Source organism: Canis lupus, chromosome 22 (genome assembly GCF_011100685.1).
Source record: "Canis lupus familiaris isolate Mischka breed German Shepherd chromosome 22, alternate assembly UU_Cfam_GSD_1.0, whole genome shotgun sequence".
In the NCBI taxonomy this organism is placed as follows: domain Eukaryota; kingdom Metazoa; phylum Chordata; class Mammalia; order Carnivora; family Canidae; genus Canis; species Canis lupus.
The window spans coordinates 2,647,736-2,665,110 of NC_049243.1; the positions used below are offsets into that span (position 1 = coordinate 2,647,736).

General features: G+C 34.5%; 1 protein-coding gene across 3 annotated transcripts in view; it reads right to left on the bottom strand.

Annotated features, from left to right (window-relative positions):
* FNDC3A (fibronectin type III domain containing 3A) overlaps positions 1 to 17,375 on the bottom strand; it is a 176,047-nt gene that overhangs the window by 156,481 nt on the left and 2,191 nt on the right. The window lies entirely within an intron of this gene.

A 17,375-nucleotide genomic window follows, 5' to 3' on the forward strand; every position in this document is an offset into this window, starting at 1 on the left:
TCATGAGAGAGAGAGAGAGAAAGAGAGAGATGCAGAGACACAGGCAGAGGGAGAAGCAGGCTTCATGCAGGAGCCCGATGCAGGACTCAATCCTGGGACCCCAGGATCATGCCCTGGGCTGAAGGCAGGCGCTAAACTGCTGAGCCACCCAGGGATCCCCTGTTCTGTCCATTATTAAGGGGTACTAGAATCTCCACTAAAATTTCACACTTGTACATTTTCCTTTGCAGTTCCATCACATAATTTAAAGCTCTTCTGTTAAAAAAAAAAAAAAAAAAAAAAAATAAAGCTCTTCTGTTAGGTGCATAAAAATTTAGTATTATGCCCTCTTGATGGTTTAATCCCCTCATTATTATGAAATGACCCTCTTTACCCCTTGTAATAATAGTCTTTGCTCTGAAATCTAACTTCTGATCTAATAACTCCAGCTTTCTTTCAGATAGTGTTAACATGGCATATCTTTTGCATCATTTTACTTTTAACTTATATGTATTTTTATATTTAAAGTAGGTTTCCTGGGGCACCTGAGTGTCTCAGTCAGTTAAGCGTCTACCTTCGGCTCAGGTCATGATCCCAGGGTCCTAGATAGAGTCCCGCACTGGGCTCTTTGCTCAGAGAGGAGTCTGCTTCTCCCTCCTCCTCTCCATCTCCTTGTGTGCTCTCTCTCTCAAGTAAGTAAAAATCTTATAAAGTAAAATAAAGTAGGTTGCCTGTAAATATATTTGGATCTTGATTTGTTTTTTAAAGATTTCTTATTGATTTATCTGAGAGAGTAAGAGAGAAAGAGCACCAGCAGAGGTCAGAGGGGCAGGGAGAAGCAGATGCCCTGCTGAGCAAGAAGCCTGATACAGGGTTCATCCTGGGATCACGACCCAAGAGGAAGGCAGAAACTTAACCAACTGAGCTGCCCAGATGCCCCTGGGTCTTGTTTTTTTTTAAAGAAAATTTAATCCAATGATCTCTGCCTTTTAATTATAGTATTTAGGCCATTCATATGTAATAGGATTATTGATATGGTTGGGTTTAAATGTACCATCTTATTTGTTTATTTTTCTTTTGTTATTTCCTTTTCCTTACCTGCTTTATTTCAATTATTGTTATGTTATCTCCCTTGTAGGCTTACAGTCTATTATTCTTTGCCACTTTAGTTGTTCCTTTAGGGCTTATAATATGCATCTTTAACTTACCAAACATTAATTTCAAGTAACATTATACTAATTCAGGTATAAGTATCAGAACTTTGTGACAACATACCTGCAACTTCTCCCCTTCTGAGTTCTGTACTATTGTTATCATCTATTTCACTTTTACATGTTTTAAACCTTACAAACCTGATCATTTTTACATTTCACAGTCATTTGTTCTTTAAAGATACCTAAATTTTTAAAAAATCGTATCTATTTACCCATTAGTTACCAGTTCCAGTGCTCTTCATTCCTTTCTGTAGGTCCAGGTATCCTTACGATTTAATTTTCCTTCTGATTAAATGACTCCATTTAACATGTCTTTCAGTATAGGACTGAAAATAATTCTTTCATCTTTTACACATTTCAAAAGTCTTTATTTTGCCTGCTTTTGAAAGATGTGTTTGCTTGGCAAAGAGTTCCAGGTGATTAATTTTTTTTTTTTTTTTTTTAGTGTTTTAAAGATATTGCTCCACTATCTTCTAACTTACATTGCTTCTGATGAGAAATCTATTACCCTTAACTTTGTTCTGTTTTTCTTTGGCTGACATTTTTTTTTTTTTTTTTTTTGGTCATACTGCATATGAAGTTTTATTATTTTGTATTTTTCCAAATGATAGAATATTGTGAATATCTTTAAATACTCTTTTTAGACAGAAGAGTGCTTCTCTTCCCCATGATGTTCACATCCTCATCTCTTGAAATGTGTGGCTATGTTAGATTACACATGGAATTAAGCTGCTAATCAGTTAACCATAACATAAAGAGATTATCCTGCATTACCCAGGTAAACCCAAAGTAACCACAAGAGTCCTTGTTAAGTGAAAGAAGGCAGAAGAACGAAACCACATGATGATGGCATGAGGACTAGACCCACTCTTGCTAGGTTGTAAGATGGAAAAGAAAGGGGAGGGGGCCAAAAGCCAAGAAAAGCAGGTAGCCTCTAAAAGCTGAAAACAGCAATGAAAGAGATTCTCCCCAAGACCCTTCAGAAGCAACACATTTTAATTTTAGCTTAGTGAAGTTTTTATTGGACTTTAAAAAAAATTTAAATTCAATTTGCCAACATACAGTATAATACCCATTGCTCATCCCATCAAGTGCCCTCTTTGGTGCCCATTACCCAGTCACCCCATCCCCTAACCTCCTCCCCTTCTGCAACCCTGTTTCCCAGAGTTAGGAGTCTTTCATGGTTTGTCTCCCTAATTTTTCCCCACTTAGTTTCCCTCCTTTCCCTTTTGGTCTCTTTCACTACTTCTTATATTCCACATATGAGTGAAACCATGATGCTTGTCTTTCCCTGACTGACTTTACTTCACTCAGAATACCCTCCAGTCCCATCCACGTCGAAGCAAATGGTGGGTATTCCTTCCTTTCTGATGGCTGAGTGACATTCCATTGTATATATAGACCACATCTTTAACCATCCATCTGTCGAAGGACATTCTTTCCACAGTTTGGCTGTTGTGGACATTGCTACTATAAACATTGGAGTGCAGGTGTCTTGGTCTTTCACTACATCTTATCTTTGGGGTAAATCCCAAGCAGTGCAATTGCTGAGTCATAGGGTAGCTCTATTTTTAACTTCTTGAGGAACCTCCACAGTTTTCCAGAGTGGCTGTGCCAGCTTGCATTCCCACCAACAGTGTAAGAGGGTTCCCCTTTCTCTACATCCTCACCAACATTTGTTCCCTCTCTTGTTAATTTTAGCCATTCTCACCGGTATAAAGTCATATCTCATTGTGGTTTTGATTTGTATTTTCCTGATGGCAGGTGATGTGGAGCATTTTTTCATGTTCTTGTTTGCTATGCATATGTTTTCTTTGGAGAAATATCTGTTCATGTCTTCTGCCCATTTCATGACTGGATTGTTTCTTGGGTGTTAAGTTTGGTAAGTTCTTTATAGATCTTGGGTCCTAGCCCTTTAGCTGATATGTCATTTGCAAATATCTTCTCCCATTCTGTAGGTTCTTTTAGTTTCGTCGATGGTTTCCTTTGCTATGCAGAAGCTTTTTAACTTGATAAAGTCCCAATAGTTCATTTTTGCTTTTGTTTCCCTTGCCTTCATAGACGTGTCTTGCAAGAAATTGCTGTGGCCAAGTTCAAGAGGTTGCTGCCTATGCTCTCCTCTAGGATTTTGATAAATTCCTGTCTCACATTTAGGTCTTTCATCCATTTTGAGTTTATATTTGTGTAGGGTGTAAGAGAATGGTCTAGTTTCATCCTTCTGCATATGGCTATCCAATTTTCCCAACATCATTTATTGAAAAGACTGTCTTTTTTCCAGTGGATATTCTTTCCTGATTTGTTGAAGATGAGTTGACCATAGAGTTGAAGGTCCACTTCTGGATTCTCTACTCTGTTCCATTGATCTATGTGTCTGTTTTTCTGCCAGTACCACACTGTCTTGATGATCACAGCTTTGTAATACAGCTTCAGCTTGAAGTCAAGCATTGTATTGCCCCCAGCTTTGGTTTTTCTCTTTCAACATTACTTTGGCTATTCAGGGTCTTTTCTGATTCCGTACAAGTCTTAAGATTATTTATTCCAACTCTGTGAAGAAAGTCCATCGTATTTTGTGATCATGGTATCTCCCCTGCCAGGTAAGTATTAGTCCATCGTATTTTGATAGGGATTGCACTGAACGTGTAAATTGCTCTGGATAACATAGACACTTTCACAATATTTATTCTTCCAGTCCATGAGCATAGAATGTTTTTCCATGTCTTCCTCGATTTCTTTCATAAGTGTTCTATAGTTTTTACAATATAGATCTTTTACCTCTTTGGTTAGATTTATTCCTAGGTATTGTATGGTTTTCGATGCAATTATAAATGGGACTGACACCTTAATTTCTCTTTCTTCAGTCTCATTGTTAGTGTATACAAATGCCACTGATTTCTGGGCATTGATTTTGTATCCTACCACATTGCTGAATTGCTGTATGAGTTCTAGCAATCTTGGGGTGGAGTCTTTTGGGTTTTCTATATACATACAATATCATGTTATCTGCAAAGAGGGAGAGTTTGACTTCTCTGCCAATTTGAATGTCTTTGGCTGCTTTTAAGCTTTTTTTTTCTCTTTGTCCCTTGTTTTAAGTGATTTATCATGTTCCTTGATGCCATTTTGTTCATTTTCTTACATGGTGTTTCTTGGTTTAATGGCTTTCATCAAATTTAGAAAAATTTTGGCCCTTATTTATTCAATTTTTTTTCCCTGTTCATCTTTTAAACAATTCTCTTTTCTCTGTGTTTCTTTTTGGATTTCTTCTTCTTCTTCTTTTTTTTAATGTATGCTCCATACCCAGCATGGGGCCCAACAAAGGGCTTGAACTCACAACTCTGAGATCAAGACATGAGCTGAGATCAACAGTCTGATACTTAACCAACTGAGCCTCTCAGGCACCCCTCATTCTGGATTAATTTCTATTGCTATGTCCCCACCTTTCTTTGGCAATATATAACATGCCATTAATCTCATCCCAAGTGTCTTCTGACACTGTAATTTTAATCTAGAAGATCCCCCTCCATTCAACATGTTCAGTTTTACCTCTACCTCTTCTAGTATAACAAATACAGTCATAACTGTTTTAATGTTCTTGACCACTAATCCACCATCGATATCATTTTAGGGTCAGTTTTAAGCCAATGATTTTTCTCCTGTATTACTTGCTTCTTCACAGGCTTAGTAGTTTTGACTGAATGCCAGACATTTTATATTTTACCTTGTTGGCTACTGTATATATTTGTATTCCTATAAGTATTTTTGAATTTTGTTCTGACATATGGTTAAGTGACTTAGATTCTGCCTTAGGTAACAACAGAACTGTGTTCTTGTACTAGACAGGAACAGAAATACATTTAGTCTAGGGTTAATTTTTTCCCCACTACTGAGCCAAAATCCTTCAGAGTGCTCTACCAAATACCCTGTGAATTATGAGGCTTTCTACTCTGGCTGGTGGAAAGCAGCACTATTTCTGGCCCCGTGTGAGCCTGAATACTGTTTTATAGAATCCTTTTAGGGGGTCTCTTTTTTAGCCCAGAGTAGTTTCCTTACATATATGCATTTACCAATACTCTGCTAAATGATCAAGGGAGACCCTCTCCAGATTTTTTTTTTTTTTAGGTTTTATTTATTTATTCATGAGAGACAGAGAAGCAGAGACACAGGCAGAGGGAGAAGCAGGGTTCCTGCAGGGAGCCCGATATGGAACTTGATCCCAGGGTCACGACCCTAGCCGAAGGCAGATGATCAACCACTGAGCCATTCAGGTGCCCCCTCTTCAGATCTTTGAAGTTCTTTTTCTCCTGATACTCGGTCCTGCATTGTTAGCCTCCTGGGACTGCAAACTCCACCAGCTCAGAGTCAGCTGTTACCTACTTGGGATTCCCTCTGCTATGCCCTGAAAACTTTCTTCATACAGTAATCAGGGCCAACGATAGGGCTTGCCTTGTTCTCACTCTTATATTGCCTGATATCTAACATCTTTCATAGTTTTTTTTTTCCTAGTTTTTTAAGTTGTTTCAGGCAGAAGAGTAAATTCAGTACCTTTCACTTTTGACAGAGAACCAAACTTGCTACTCTTATTTTTTTTTATTTTTTATTTTTTTTACTTTTTCTTTTTTTGAGAGTGTGTGTGTGCACTCAAAGGAAGGACAGGGAGAGAGAGAATTCCAAACAGGCTCTATGCCCAGCAGAGGCTGATATGGGGCTCCATCTCACAACCCTCAGGTCATGACCTGAGCCAAAATCAAAGAGTTGGACCCTCAACCAACTAAGCCACCCAGGCACCCCACACTACTCTTAATTTTTAATGTACACAATGGACAGTAGAAAGGTGAATGAATTTATTACACATAAGAACCAAATGATCATGCTTTAAAAGCATGATATATCAAAAGTATGGTCCAGGGTTCACTAATGGCAGTGTGTTCTTGATATGTCCTGAACTAAAAGAAAAATCAATGTTCTTTTTACGGATGTTTTGGGCAAATGACACACAATTCTTTAGCTTTTATATCTGTGTAAGACTAACTTACTAGCAACTTACAGAGTGAGTTGAGCTCTTATTTGTTAATAATATTTGTTAATAAAATGTGTACAGTAAAATTAGTATGTTTTGAAAGATTACTTGGGCCTCTAAGTCAGGATTCTACTAAGACGTTGAACTGCTATGCAATATAGTTAAGATTCTGACAATTTGCAGGAAGGATACTTCATTATCTATTTACCTATCATCAGTGCTCTCTTCAATTGCCTTGGTTTTTGTGGTGTCTTTAACCTGTCATGGTTCTCAAATCCAACAGCTGTTATTTATAAATTACTGCATGTTTAGCTTTACCATTCCCATGTCCAATTTAGTTTTTGAAGAAGGTTGATTAACCCAATAGTGTACAATGATGCATACACATTAACGATATTTTTGGCTTATTACTTTAACCTTGTTGCTTAAGTAGGTGTGTTTATAAACCTTTCAATTTGACTTATATGGTAACATTTTAACAGTGACCTACTAGTTATGAATTATGTATTTAAGTAACTTACAACATACTTTTCATGTTAAGTGCAATAACCTATTTTATGCATAGGGCAGTGTTTGTAGGGCATAATCCTATAATGTAATAGGTTGAAGTTATCATTTTTAAGAAAAAAATATCAAAATAACATTATTTCATATGGTTTAACCTAAAAATGTAAATATATATTTCATATACAAAGTATTTTTCCTTATAAGGTAAGTGACAATTTTTACAGATCATTAGCAACAAACTTACTTATCTAATTCTCCAATTTCTTGTCCACTGGAAAGATGAAAGAAGCAGAATGGATAGGATGGGTGGGCCTCTCAGGTTTTTACCCCACATAAATGAACAGAGGTTTAAAAAAAAAGGAGGGGTTAAGAGTCACTACCATTATTCTCCATTGCCAGAAAATGACATATAACTTAATTTAATCAGGCTGTGAGGAGATATAGCCCCTGTCCCTCTACTATGAAATCATACCTTAATATTAACATGAAAATCTGATTTAAAAAGACTTCAAAGGCACTTTTGATGAAAAAGACATCAAAAAGATACATTTAGTCAGGAAACTATGGGAACTGAGAGCAGGAGTTGCTTCCAAGAAATCGATTCCAATCCATTTAAGGACAGAGAGTGTACATATAATTAAGACCAACAATTTTTTTTCTAAGTGTTATTGTCTTAAATCCCATTTTACATTTCTAGCGAATGTTTTCAGAGCACTTGGGTTACCTTTAGAGCCCAAAGTAATTACATCTATGACAATTCTATTTTCATCTACAAATATTTTATTGCCCTTTTAAAATGTGCTAGCTTATATATTATATCCACTTTGCTTTTTTAGAATTTCAAAATTTTGGTAACATCTCTCAGAATGACTTTGAAGACTAAACCTGTAGTTTCTAAACATTTTCTGACCAAAGTTAACACCTGGCATCTAGGTTCACAACAGAAGGGTTTGCATTCCCCTGCAAAAGCTAGTGTCTTACTATAACTTCACCATATTTAACATGTTTCCTTCTAAATAGAGAATTTTATCATAAGACACAAGAAAGATTTCTGCATTTCCCATAAGATTTGTCTGTAGAACACAGTGTTTTAACATTGCCCTTTCTGAGATAACCAGATTCTTTATGCATAAATCTATTAAGCCTGAGTTAAATATTATTGCTTCTAAACATGCTCATATCCCTTCATCCTATTTCTTAAAAAGCTTCCTTCTTTTTAAACTACATTTAGCTCAAGCTAATGACATCAATCCTAGGATTTACAACCAACTTTCTTAAAATATGAAGTTCTAATATTGAAAGGGGGGAAGAATAAAAATATCTAGACAAATGAAAACTATATTCAGTATCATAATTTTACATTTGAAAAAACTGCTTTTATAATAGAACTTCAGAAAGTATACTAAAATTACCTTGTTTCTCAGGTACAGTTATAAAGGTTGAGAATCTCTAGTCTACAATTCTTGCTTCTTTAACCTACAGTAATAGAGTTCCTGACGCAATTCTATATTGAAAGTGCTATTTTTAAACGTACCAATGACTTTAGACACCAATGGGAAGCTTATGAGTGAAGAGAGGTGTTATTAAAAATTACACAGAAAAAGAGACATAAATCAAGACTCTCCGACAAGAAGGTATGGCTCTAATAAGGACTAATCATAATTGCCAAATCCAGACCCTCTTATATTTTATTATTTTTGTTCTATCACAAAAGTTGTATGTTTCATACTTAAGAATATATGTAGAGTCATCATTTTTAATTCTTCTTCCTGTCCTCAAATCCAATTTCTACAGCTACCCACTGTGGAAGATACCCTCTCAGACATGTTCTTGGCACTTACCTATGTATATATAAGATTTTCTAAGGCTTTTGGTTGTTATGTAAATGAAATGACATGTACTGGTCAGTGTCGTTCTTTTTCATGTGAAATAATTATTTTCTTAAAGAAGTGCATTAAGATACAGGGATCATTTCTATAGTTAAAGAAGTACATTTATACCTATTTCATTCTTTTTCATGGTAGCCTAATATTCTACTGCAAGGGCATCCCGTAACTTAACTATTCTAATGCTGAACAATGAAATTGCTTCCTTTTTTCTTCACACGTTTCCCCCTCTGCAAGAAATAAGCATGTAATATTCAATATGAACCTATGATAGTATTTCTGTATTCTAGATATACAGAATTAAAACTTCCATTCAGAAGTATGCAGTTTTAATGTTGATAGATATTGCTGAACTTTTTTCCTCAAAACAATGAGGCTAGGGGTGCCTGAGTGGCTTAGTGGTTGAGTGTCTACTTTCCACTCAGGTCATAATCCTGGGGTCCTAGGATCCAGTCCTGGATCAGGTTCCCTGCAGGAAGCCTGCTTCTCCCTCTGCCTATGACTCTGTCCCTGTCTCTCATGAATAAATAAGTAAAATCTTAAAAAAAAAAAATGAGGCTACTTATACTTTGTTCAATACTTTATAAATGTATACTTTTATACATTTAATTTTAATTTTACTTAATATTACGGTTGTCCAGATTTTGTTAATTTTATTACAAAAGTTTCTTAAAATATCCTATCTCATTGATGTTTTCATTTGAATTTCTCAGAATACTGGTGTGGCTGAATAACTCTTCAAAACTTTATAGACTATCTATATTTTAAATTTCATGAATTTCCTACTTACATTCTTTATTTTCTACCAGGTTGGATTTTTCCACACTGATTTGAGAGCACACCTTGTATAATTTGAATATTAACTTTGTCTATTACATGTCAAATATGTTATTTGATAATTCAGTTGCTTGCCTTTTTTAATGGTGTCTAAGTTTGATGTTTCACTTGAAAGGTCTTCTCTACTCCAAAATTTTTTTTTTTAAATTCACTTCTAAATCTTTTGCCATTTTATTTACTTATATTTAGTCCATCTAGATTTTAGTTTTGATAGTGCCATGAAGTGGGTTAACTAATTGGATAGCCAACTGTCCCATATCATTTACAGACTAACTCTTCCATTACTAGTTTTGCACATAAGAAATTCTCTATTCATGGAGTTCCTCCTGAATTCTATATTGTTTCCATGATCAACATGCTCATTCCTATTCCAAATTCTCAGTTTTTTAATAACTGTAATTTTATAGTATGTTTGGATCTTTGATAGGTATGTTCACAGTAATTATGCTTCTTTTTGAAATTTACTTGGCCATTCTTAAGCATTTCACCATCTCAAAACTTGAACCATCAGTTTGTCAAATTTCATTTTAAAATCCTACTATAATCTAATTAGGATTACACTGACTATTGACTCATTTGGTGCGAACTGCCATTTTTATGGTATTAAGTTGTCACATTCAGCAATATAGTATGCTCTCCATCCATTCAGATCTTCTTAAAGTTTTCTTTATGTAGTTGTTGCATATTTTGAAAGGTTCTTAAGTATTTTATAATTTTGGCTTCTACCTTTTTAATAATCATTTTTCATAGTTGGCTACTGCTAGTGTAGAAGAAAGCTAATGAATATTCTAAGTTATAGCCAGTTGGCTTACTGAAATGTCTTTTTGACTCAAATCATTTTGTGTTGACTATCTTATATTTTCTAAGTAGGCAATCATATCAACTACAAATACTAACAGTGATATATCTCACCTCTTATCGCCCATACACCCCTTATTTAGAGGTTAATTATTTTTCTTGCTTCTTAATGCATTGGCTGAGACTTTAGGGCAAATGTTATATTCCTATCTTTTTACAAAAGTGCTTCTAATATTTCACTATGACATTTGATATAGGCTTCTGATAGAGACCCTTTACTAGGTTACTCGTTAACAGTTATAAGGGACAACTGAATTTTAGAAAATTGTATTTTTAGCACCAGAGATAATCACATAGTTTTATCCTTTCATCTATAACTACAGTTAATTATGTCAATATGTTTCCTAATACTGAATCAATATTATACTCCTGAGATTCAACACATCAGGTAGGTTAAAAGCCCAGGCTTTGGAGTCAGGTGCCCAGGTTCAAATCCCAAATCCTTCATTAACTAGTTGTATGATCTTAAGCATGTTATTTAACTTCTTTCTGGTTCAGTTTCCTCATTTTTAAAATGGTGACAACATTATCTACCTCAGACGGTTGTTTTATAGATTAAGTAAACTGATACACGTACAGTTGTTTGGAACAACACTCAGAACACAGAAAGTATTTACTATATATTAATTTATTATTTATTGAGTGCTATATATTTGCCAGGCATCAGGTATACATGGCTGGAATAAGCAAACTAAGCCAAATCTGGCCCCCTGCCTGTTCTTATAATAAAGTTTTATTGGAACACAGTCATACGCAATGTTTATAACTTATCTATGGCTGTTTTTCGCTCCTACAACAAGTTAAGCAGTTGCAACAGTCCATACAGCCATACAACTTAAATATTTACTATCTGCTCCTTTATAGAAAAAAAAAATTTGCCAACTCCAGCAGTACTGTTCGAACTCAAGAAGTTCATAATCTAATAGTTGAGATGGACAAGAAATATATATGCTATGGTATAATATGTATACAATCATGACACTGAGGGTGTTACAGAAACATTGCAGTTCAATACTAAATGACAGGAAGGATTCACACAAGTGAAAAAAAAGGCAAGAGGTATTTTATTTACCCAATTATTTTTAAGTATGCATTTGTTTACATGTCTTTACCTCTCATCCTAGTTTGTGAATTACTACAGGGAAGGGAGTATGACATTCATATTTTAAGCATCTAGGACATTTAAAGAATTAAATGATAGAAGAATAAATGGTGAATGGTTAAAAAAAGAATATGTTATTTAGGTGACTGTGATTAGACATATCTGTCAAAGTTCTAGATATAAATATCCTATAGCAAGCAGTTTACTTGCCATGTTAAATGGGCTCTCTTTAATCATTGCAACAGCCAATTCTAAAAGATAGATCCTATTATTATCCTCTGTTTAAAGTGAAAAAACTAAGGCCCACAGAGGTAGAGTAACATGTTCATATTTATGTACAGCCAATAAAGGGGAAAGCCAATGAATAAACCTATCTGCCTCGTGTAAACCATATCCTCTTTCTACTACAAAGTTGGGAATAGATAAAATCATAGGTTATCAACAGACCTAGACTTTGAAATAGAGACCAAAGACATTATAACTGAAGCAGCAGGAATTGTGGTGATTTTAATATCTAAAATTGAGTAATGATTTGAATAAAACTCGTATTTTAAAAAATATTAGCCTGGAAGCAGCCTGAAAGTGGACTAGAGGGAAACTGCCCCTATATTTTCTTAAAGGCTACTCTACCACATACAGTAGACCAATTTTAGCAAGGTTCAAGTAATAGATTAAAAACATACAATTGCAGGGGTGCCTGGGTGGGTACAGTCAGTTAAGCATCTGACTCTTAGCTTTGATTCAGGTCATGATCTCAGGATCTTGAGAAGAACCCCCATGTTGGACTTTGTGTGAAGTCGAGTCCACTTGGTTTCTTTCTCCCTTTCCCTCTGCACTCCTCCACCCCAAGTAAATAAATCTTTAAAAAAATACAATTGCTAGCATACAGTCGCTTCTGAGGAATAAGCACCTACTGATCTGAAGTATCAGAAATAGCTGGTCCCAACACTTATAGAACAAAAAAACATTAATAAAATGTAAGCAAAAAGTATATATTGCAAATGAAAATATTACATAGAAAAAAGTCTTAAGGACAAAACTACAAATTGAGAATGCTTGTCTTAAGTAGACCAAAATAATCTAGAAAATGTAAACATAATGAAATCACAAAGTATAAATTTTTTCATTTTAAAAATTTAAGCAAATCTTAAAAACTGATTGATGTAAATGACTACTCCTTCAAGCTAGATCTCAAAAGTAGTTGTTGTACATAACATTTATTTCTGCAAAAGAAAGCATATAATTATTTTAAAAAGTCTTAACTGTGCTTTATAAAATGCACTTGAACACCTGTTTAGAACCCCCAAAGTAGGAAGATTTTTTTTTTCCTCTCACTGGGAAATGAATAATGAAATCACTTAAATTGTCTTAATTATTCTGTTCAAATATATATTGAAATGTGGATTCTGAAGAAGGGAAACAGAAAATACCAAGCAGATATTTGTGAGAGAGACTGATTAACAATCTAATTTATTAAACTTAAGTAACTTTTATATCAAGGTTTATTTAGAAGTACACATCAAATTTACTTTTTATTTCTAACAACTAGCACATAAGAGATCACAAGAAGTGAGGAGGAAGAAAGATATGAAAGTCAATCAGAAGTAATAGTTTCATCTGCAAAATAAAAATACTAACACATATTGGGCATGTCTGCATAGGATTTAAAAAATTACCAAGTACAGGGCCTAAACACCAATGAAAATTCAACAAGTGGATCTTATTACTATACATACAGGAATAGTCTTCCACTTGAAAAAAAAAAAGAAAGAAAAAGAAAACCACAAGGAATTCACTTTTGCATATTTTTATTCCATTCTGGAAAAGACTAGCTGAAGTTGGGATATAAGATCAGTATCCCCTTGCAAAAAGGAACAGAGGCACTGGATACAGACTGCACTGAAAGATTAAGAATAGAAAGAAAGCTTTTATATGCATTGTTTGCCAAAAAAGCAGTTAAAACTTTTGAGTAAACTAAATGTTTATTGGAAGCATATTTGCAGAACTTTGGAGGATAAAACTTGAATTGACGATTTCTTACAAAAAAAGAGCTGCACTGCTTCCAATATAATAATATTAATATAAGCACTTATTTGGTACTTTGTTTTCATGGTCTCCAACAACATCTCATTGGGTGGTCATAATACTTCTGTGGTGAAAACAGGATAAGTATTATTCTCAATTTTAAGGACTGGGAATTTAAGATGGAAAAAAACTAATCTGAGATCATATGGCTAATAAGGGTGAAGTTGGAACTAAGATCCATGGTACTTAATTTCCTAAAAAACAAAACAGCTGGAATAATCTAGCTGTTTTAAGCACTGGCAAAAGAGAAGTGAATTAAAAAATGAGTTGTTAATTTCTCTTTCAAGCAAAATTTAAAAAGCCAAATTTTTATTAGGTAGCAATTCATGGAGACTAAAATTTAGTTCAAAAGGTTTGTAATGCCTTACAATATAAGACAGTATATACATTTACAAAGTATGAAAAATGCAAACATAAATAAATTACAAAAATCAAGTTTTGAAGTTTTGTTTGGTTTTAATGTTCTTAAGAGGGAATGAAAGAAAACACACTGACTTTACCCAGGCAGCTCTCCATCTTATTTATCTTTACTTTTTTCAGCACCTAACACTATCCTTCATATATAGAGAACATATTTACTAATGTCTGCAAATCAAAAAATGTTCTATGCCTTATTCTTGCTCTCCTGAAGACACAAAATGATGTCATTACTCCTGATGACAGAGTAACCCTAGCCAGCTGACTCATGCAACCATAACCTGAGTGGTACTATTCACCTGGTAATGGGACATGAAACACAATGTGAATAAAACGATTGCCTGAGAAATAACAAATCTATAAATTTAGAAACTTCAAATGAATTGAATTTTCAAAATAATAAATGAATTTTCAAAATAACTTATGCTTAAAAGGTAATCGCCATAACTTATCTTTAAATAATCTTATTTTAAAAGACATTTCTAGGTCTTCTTTGCCTTAATCTCCAGTGTAAATATCAATTATTAGACTATTCTGTAACACAATGACTCTTGCAGAGGTATCTAATTGCTTATCCCTTCACTAACTCATCCTAAACTACTTTTAAAGACAAGGTTTCCTACCACCAGGTCCCTATTATCATGTATAAGCCACCGTGGTACCCTAGCTAAAAGTTTTTAAAATGCCAGTTGCAGTTTAAAATATGTAAAACCAGAAGAGGCTGTTGATCTACTTAACCTAATACAAATTTTAAATCAAGCTATGATGTAGCTATTTTCACTGCTCTAAGGCCTAGCTAAAAGGTTTTTCTTCTTTCACTTCCTAGTTCTGAGACCAAGTCTAGGCTGTTGCTAGAAGTTCAGCTACAAAATAACAATTACAATAATAGTTATTTCTGCGTATTTTCTTTATTTTTACTGTAACATAGGGAACAAATATAAATGACAGTCATAACAAAACACACCAAACAACCATGTAGACAAATGATATAAGGTATCCCACTTTATGTACTGTAGGGGCAATTACCTAGCCAAGAGTCAGCAAACTGGGTCCACTAGCTAAATCCAATCCACAGCCAGCTTGTTTTTGTTTGGCCTTGAGTTAAGAATGATTCTTGTATTTACAAAAAATTACTTTAAGAAATAAACAAAAAAGAATACTCAATAGAGACTACAAGTAGGCTCTAAATGCAGAGCCTAAAATATTGACTATCTGGCACTCTATAGAAAAAGTTTGCCAATTCCTGATCTAAGCTGTAATAACTACATATAAGACATATACAGCTATCTCTTACACACAAAGCTTAAGCTATTAATACGTCAAGGCAGACCTACAGTTCTTTGAGTGATGAATTCATAATGATCCAGCCAAATTATCTTCTCCAGCCCTGCATATTCTTTTTTACCATGCCCTGGGGCTTGTCAAAATCTGCAGGCAAACTTCTTTCTTTCTTGCTCTTACTACTTATCCTTGGATGCTCTCAGACTGGTTCGTGCCCCCCTACTTCCAGCTCTGGATGTCAACCTTTTTCGGAGTGTCTGTCCTTGTGCTAAGTCCTTCCCAGGCTTCAAGTCTGATTTCTTCCAAATGCCTTCCATGATCCCTCAGTGGACTCACTTTCTTTCAAATTAAGTCCTGGCCATCCAATTTAATAATAACATCTTATATTTTCACTAATGATTTCCTGTTAGTCTAGTATCTACAACTATTTTCTAAACAACTTGAAGGAAGTAAAGATACCACACTGCTTTAATATCCCCACTTCAATAGTGGCTCATCATCCTTTGAGCACATGTCATCTCCCAAGTGTACCTCTCTATCTTGGAGAAAAAAATAATCTGAAGACTGGAAAATGGGTGATAAGTGATTGGAAATATCAAAGGAAGATACCCACAAAATAACTTGATGGAAGACCATAAGCTGTACTGCAAACTTAGAAAGTGTATGTGAAACACAAACAAAACTATAATATGGAAGGATAGAAAAATAAGGATCAAGAAATTAAGAGACCACTGAAAAATATTCTGAAATAAAATGATATCAAAATAGTAAGAAAGTTATAAAAGCTTACAATACATGTTTAAAAAAATCTGCCTTTCAACACTATCGGCCATTAATTTCCTTTCAACAGGCAGCTCTTGACATTGATATCCATTAAGGATTTTTTTTTTTTTTTTTTTGCAGTGTGATAACTGAAGCCCTAAAAGATTCAGTGGGATAGACATGCACTGTACCCTAAATCTTTAGATTTTCAATACTCTAAATTTATTTGAGGTGTGCTAGAAATTGTTAAGGAAAAAAAAAACACCAATCATTTATCTTTTGATTATCTGGCTAATAAAATTGGAAACCAAGTGCATACCCTTATATCACTCTCAAGTATACCACCATACAAAAATGCACCAAGAATATAAAAAAATTTTTTTTTTTTTTTTTTTTTTAATTTATTTATGATAGAGAGAGAGAGAGAGAGAGAGGCAGAGACACAGGCAGAGGGAGAAGCAGGCTCCATGCACCGGGAGCCTGACGTGGGATTCGATCCCGGGTCTCCAGGATCGCGCCCTGGGCCAAAGGCAGGCGCCAAACCGCTGCGCCACCCAGGGATCCCTAAAAAAATTTTTATTACTTGACCAAACTGTTGTTATAAAAATATAGGCAAAATATAAGGTGCACAAGACTTGCATGTACGCACATAAAAAAGAAATGTTTTAAAACAAGCATTTTATTACCCATGAGTTTATACTAACAATACGGCGTATTATAAAGTAAGCGCTCTTTACCTAAGTTAAGCTACAGAGGATGATGAGGATATTAATCATATATTCCTTCTTTTAGTCCTGGGTTTTATAGTCTCTCAGTCCTTACCTATGCCTGGCTGGTCAGAGAAGAGAGAGACAGTTTTCTTAATTATGAATAAAATATGCTTAATATTATACTGTAGAAATTTTACAATTAAAAAGTAATTATTAAACGCATGGTAAAATGAATCAGCTGTCAATTACTCACATGATGAGGGGAAGTGATGACACAGATGGCACCAAAAGATAATCCTAGCATTGGTTTTTTTTCAAATGTATATCAGTAATTTGGAAGAAGCAAACTGCCCTTATAATTACATCTGACTAAGGCCAGGGTTAACTAGAAGTCTATCTTCCCTAAACACTCAATGGTTTTGAGAATTCAAAAGGAGAGACAAAGGGGAAAAGGGAGTTAACTCAGAAGCATACAGGTGGCTAAAGGCACCCAGCTAAGGATAAAAAAATTTCTCTGTCATTCTACATAAGAAAACTGAGAGACGATCTCTGAAGAAAAAAAAAAAAAACAGTAAAATTTACCAGAACAACGCTAAAAACTTTTGAATATGACATTATTTACAAAAATCTTAGTGAGGTGTTTTTTTTTCCTCCCTGTTAAATCATTCTTTTTTCCCCACTAACTAGTGTTATTTAGTGATGGCAAGCATTATCAGTCGGCCA